Source organism: Herpailurus yagouaroundi, unplaced genomic scaffold (assembly GCF_014898765.1).
Source record: "Herpailurus yagouaroundi ecotype Mexico unplaced genomic scaffold, PumYag 205, whole genome shotgun sequence".
In the NCBI taxonomy this organism is placed as follows: Eukaryota; Metazoa; Chordata; class Mammalia; order Carnivora; family Felidae; genus Herpailurus; species Herpailurus yagouaroundi.
In genome coordinates this window covers 2008838-2014795 of record NW_024412436.1, presented here as the reverse complement: position 1 = coordinate 2014795, position 5958 = coordinate 2008838, and the positions used below count along the sequence as shown (strand labels likewise).

At 42.9% G+C, this 5958-nt stretch overlaps 1 non-coding gene across 1 annotated transcript; it reads right to left on the bottom strand.

Annotated features, from left to right (window-relative positions):
- Positions 1-432: 432 nt before the first annotated feature.
- LOC121015210 (small nucleolar RNA SNORA70) lies at positions 433-566 on the bottom strand. Its single transcript, XR_005783699.1, has one exon. It is a non-coding gene; the product is annotated as a small nucleolar RNA SNORA70 (small nucleolar RNA).
- Positions 567-5958: the final 5392 nt, after the last annotated feature.

Here is a 5958-nt window from a genome sequence, read left to right as displayed (position 1 = left end):
CAGTTTATTTTTGTTCTTGTTGCTGTTGTTGCCAGAAAGTAGGATCCATCAACCGGCATGAATAAGGAGAGGGCGGCACCGAGGTTGTCATGAGTGCGGGGCCCACCATTTGTCCTGGGGGCCACAATTAGGGATGTCTTTGAACCCATAGCCATCTGGGATGAGCCGCTTCTGCGCCACCACGTTTTCGAATTTCTCCTCACTTCTTGGAGATGTGGATCTTCCGGCAGCCAGGGAACCTGAACTTGGCCCTGCATAGGGCCGGCCTCAGTTGCATGCTCCCTTTTCTGCAGCTTGACATGGATGGACGTGACGACTGCCAATGAGGACCCAGGCCACTGTGCCCTGGGGCTTTCCAAAGTCACCTCGCTTACCTGTCTAGAGCCCAGACTGGAGACAGCATGAGGCCAGACATGAACGTCCACTGCAAAGGGCTGTCTCCAAGGTCCCTTAGGGCAACCCCAACAAGCAACAGGCTGCGTACACTACCCAGGAGGCTACTGTTTTTGGCCACGGCCCAGCAGGCCCCCGTGGGGAAAGAGCACAGTTGGCTTAACTAGCGGCAGACTCTCTTTATCCTCCATGCCTCCTTCTCATACCTCCATTCCAGTCCAGTAGTAAATCCCTTATCTTCCAAATATATGCAGAATTCAATCATTTCTCATCTTTCCTATCAATACCACCCCAGGGCTTGGTCACCTTCACCTCTTGGCTGTTTTGGCAACAGTCTCCCAGCCAGTCTGCTTTTGTGTCTTCCTGCCTTTGGTCTGCTTGCTTCTTTTTCTTTCTTTCTTTCTGTCTTTCTTTCTTTTATTTTCTTTCTTTCTTTCTTTTTTTTTTTTTTAGTCCTCAGGGTTCATTTATTGATTTATTTATATAAGTAAAATACACAGGTACAGGCTATGAAATGTGAGAACTCTTATGTGAACAAATTATGCCATTCTCTCACCAACAAACATTTTGTGGCTTGCCATAGACTTTAGAACAAAAATATGTCATCCCCAAAGACCTTAAAAGTAGTGCAAATCTGTACTTGTATCTCTTCAGTGTTTTTCTTGCCTTTGGAGTATTTCACCTAGTTTGCATCCTGATTATCATGTGAAGACTTTTCTGCTACTTCTGTTCATTATAACGGTTTCTGAATGTTTTTGAAATAAATTTATATTTAAAATATTATTGGATCAAAATTACGACAGACTTACCAGAAATGTAAATTAAATTTGACACTTTATTTGGGGAATTGGCAGAAGAGAAAAATATTTTGAAGTTTGAAATGAGAATACAAATGTTAAAAGAGCATAAAATAGGGGCGCCTGGGTGGCTCAGGCAGTTGAGTGTCCGACTTCAGCTCAGGTCATGATCCCATGGCTCGTGAGTTCGAGCCCCGTGTCAGGCTCTGTGCTGACAGCTCAGAGCCTGCTTCAGATTCTGTGTCTCCCTCTCTCTCTGCGCCTCCCTGCTCATACTCCCTTTCTCTCTCTCTCTCAAAAATAAACATTAAAAAAATGTTTTAATAAAAGAATATAAAATACCTAAAAGAGTTAAAGTATTATGACAAAATATTGGCATTTTGGTTTCCACGAAGAAACCATTGGAGAACAGAGATCGGATAGCAATTATAACTTGAAAGGATAAATGCATTTGAGACAGTCAATTAGAAGCGAGCATGGTGATGGGGCACCTGGGTGGCTGAGCCCGTGTAGCCTGAACTCTTGGTCTCAGTTCAGGTCTTGGTCTCAAGGTCGTGAGTTGAAGCCCTGCACTGGGCTCAATGCCCAGCGTGGAGACTGCTCAACCGAGGCTGGTTGTCTCGCAGCTTCGAAGAATGAAGAGGTGGACACAAAATGAGCAGCAGGCAAAATTTTATGAGAGTATGAGATTAGAAAATAAGAATAGTATGAAAGCTCTCTTTGCAGAGGCGACGTTCAAAAGTAAATGCCCATGGTCTGCTTTCAACACAGCACGTAAAAGGAGCCTATTAAACAGAAGTCAGATTACATCAATTTCTGCTTTAGATCTTCCAGCTCCTGTCTCACTCAGCATGAAAGCAAAATCTTGGCGTCCACCAGCCACAACAGCCATACCCCCTAGTCCCTCTGTTCTTACCTGCTCATCTCTCCCCTGGCCACTCACTCACGCCACACTGGCCTCTTGCCAGCCTAGAACATACCAAGTACACCCTTCATTCATGGCCCTTGCAGGGGTTTATACTTCTTCCTGGAACATTCTTTCCCTAGAGTTCCAAACAGCTTCCTCCCTTAGCCTGTCAGATCCTCATTCAGAAGTCTCAATGAGACCTTCTCTGAACACACTATTTAAAACTACAACCCCTCAGACAAAAGAGCTGAAGCAAACGGGCAAAAGATCTAAACGGACAACTTTGCAAAGGAGGTACGCCGATGGGAAGTAAGCACAAGAGAAGATGCTCAGCATCATATGTCACTAAGAAAATGCGAATTGAAGGAAAGATGAGATCCCACTACACATCGACTAGAAGGGGCTAAAATTTCAAAAATTAGGATAAGAACTGACAGCATCAAATGCTGGTGAGGATGGGAAGCAATAGGAACCCTCATTCATTGCTGGTGGGAATGCCACATGGTACGGCCAGGAGCACTGGAGGCGAGGGCCCACACCTGTAGTCCCAGCTGCTTTGGAGACAGGAATTTCACTCGAGCCTAGGAGTTCCGGGCAGTATAGCACACTGTGCCAATCCGGTATCTGCACCATGTTGGGCTTTAACACAGCGACCTCCCGGGAGCGAGGGGACCATCAAGTTGCTTAAGGAGGGCTGAGCTAGCCCAGGTCAGAAATGCAGGAGGTCAAAACTCCCATGCTCATTAAACCGGTACAGCCGCTTGGGAAGGCAGTTTGGCAGTTTCTTACAAAGCTAAGCATAGACTTAGCATGCCAGCAATCGCACTCCTAGTTATTTACTCAAATGAGTTGAAAACTTTTGTCCACACAAAAATCTGCACGTGGATATTTATAGCAGCTTTCTTCACAGTTGTCGAAAATTGGAAGCTGCCAAGATATTCTTCAATAAGTGAATGGATAAACAAACTGTGGTACATCTGTACAATGGAACAGTATTCAGGGATAAAAAGAAAGGAGTGATCAAGCCACAAGGAGACACATAGAAAACTTAAAGGCATATTTCTTTTTTTTTTTTTTTAATTTTAGAAAGAGTGAGCAGGGGAGAGCAGCAGAGGGAAAGAGAAAGAGAGAGAGAGAGAGAGAGAGAGATCCTCAAGCAGGCTCCACACTCAGCACAGAGCCCAACACAGGGCTTGAGAGCCTGACACAGGGCTCGATCCCATGACCCTGGGATCATGACCTAAGCCAAAATCAAGAGTCAGATGTTCAACCAGCTGAGCCACCCAGGCTCCCCTAAATGCATATTTCGAAAGTGAAAGAAGCTATTTGAAAAGGCTACATGTGGTATAATTAATTCCAAACCTCACATTCTGGAAAAGGCAAAAATGCAGAGATAGAAGGATCTGTGATTGGCAAGGATTAAAGGGAATGGAGAGCTGAACAAGTGGAGAACAGGGAATTTTTAAGGCAATAAAACTATTCTATGTAATACAGTAATGGTGGACACATGACATTATGCATTTGGCAAAACCCATAAAACTGTACAATACAAAGAGCAAACCCTAAAATGTACATTATGGACTTCAGTTAATAATCATGTGTTACTCCACGTGCCAACTAACTTGGATGTAAATCATAAAAAATAAATTATTAGATTAAAATAATAATAATAATGTGTTACTACTGGCTCATCAATTGTAGCAAATGTATCACATTAATGAAAGATGTTAATAAAAAAGAAATCGTTTGAAGGACACATATGGGAACTCTGTACTCTATGCTCAGTTGTTCAGTAAACCCAAAAATATATGCACAATATGCAGAAAAGACATGACGAATATATACTATATATTTAGGTATATATCCTGTGTTATATATATATTTTCTTTTTATGAAAGAGAGAAAGAGAGAGAGAGAGTAAGCAGGGAAGGGGGAAGGGAGGGAGAGAGAAAGAGAGAGAGAGAAAGAATCTTAAGTAGACTCCACACCCAGCCCAGAGCCCAAAGGGCTCGATCCCACAAACCATGAGATCATGACCCGAGCCGAAATCAAGAGTTGGATGTTCAACCAACTGAGCCACCCAGGTGCCCCTATATTTTCTATGTAATACAGCATATCTAATTGTAATAGATATTACAAATAGATACAAATTACAAATAGATACATATCTAATTGTAATTACCCAAATCTCAAAACTTAACAATTATACAACACTATTATCGGGGCGCCTGGGTGGTGCAGTCGGTTAAGCGTCCGACTTCAGCCAGGTCACGATCTCGCGGTCCGTGAGTTTGAGCCCCGCGTCAGGCTCTGGGCTGATGGCTCAGAGCCTGGAGCCTGTTTCCGATTCTGTGTCTCCCTCTATCTGCCCCTCCCCCGTTCATGCTCTGTCTCTCTCTGTCCCAAAATAAATAAACGTTGAAAAAAAAAAATGTACAACACTATTATCTAATTCACACAGTCCATATTCAAATAACATCAATTGTCCCAATAATGTTTTTTATAGCTTTTTTTTCCTAAACCAGGACCCGGTCCACTGCATTTAGTAATCTGGAAGAGGTCCTCAGTCTTTTGTTGGTGGTCGTGGTGGTCTTTCTTTACCTTGACATTTTTTAAGAGTTGAGGCCAGTTCTTTCGCAGATATCCCTCAACTTGTGTTTGTCTCTTTCCTCATGGTCAGATTCAGATTATGCATTTTGGGCAGGAATCTTACAGAAGTGGTGTGCCCTCAGGGCATCATATCAGGAGATATAAGACATTGGTCTGTCTCAATGAGGGTGATATGAACTTGGATGCCCACATCCATCAGATTTCTCCCAAAAAGGGGAATTTTGTATATTTCATTCACTTCCATATTCCCAGAGCCTAGAGTAGTGCCTGATATAGGCACTGAAAAAGAACACGTTGAGTCAATGACTAAATGACTTCAAGTCTATGGAGCTGAAAAGACAAAGGGGAGGAAGAAGAAAAAGAAGAAAGAGAAGAAAGTCGTAAGCTTGTAGAATAAATTATCAGTATGTACATTTTAGGTTCATAAATATTATTCAGATTTCCAGGACATTTCTATCCAGAGCCATCATACTCCTGCCAGCATAAACTTATCTTCTAATGTGTTAATGATAGAGACTTGACCTCAATGATAACTCATTTTAAGATGATCCTCATTTTGGGGGCACCTGGGTGGCTCAGTCGGTTGATCATCTGACTTCAGCTCAGGCCATGATCTCCTGGTCCATGAGCTCCACATTGGGCTCACTGCCGCCAGCGCAAATCCTGCTTTGGATCCTCTGTCTCCTCTCTCTGCCCCTCCTCCACTTGCAGTCTCTTAAAAATAAACGTTAAAAAAAAAAAGATGATCCTCATTCTTAAAAGCTTTTTCAACTCTTTCAGAAGAAAATCTTCTGTGAAAGGAGCCTCAGAGGCCTGTTTCATAGATTATCAATTTTTATTATGGTATGCCTCAGTGGCAATGTGTGTCGTAGGTAAATATAATTTACTATTTACCTCAAGATATCTCTAATTTGGTTAATAGTCCCTTGCAATTAGAAAGCAAGCAGTGTGAAAGGAAAAATGGTCACATATTCATGCAATGTGTTAAGGAAAGGAAAGAAGGACATGAAAATATTATCATAAAAAATTTTAACATTATCGGGGCACCTGGGTGGCTCAGTCGGTTGGGCGACTGACTTCACCTCGGGTCATGGTCTCACGGTTCGTGGGTTTGAGCCCCGCATCCGGCTCTGTGCTGACAACTCAGAGCCTGGAGCCTGTTTCTGATTCTGTGTCTCCCTCTCTCTGCACCTCCGCTGCTCGTGCTCAGTCTCTCTCTGACTCCCAAAAAATAAATAAATGTTAATTTTT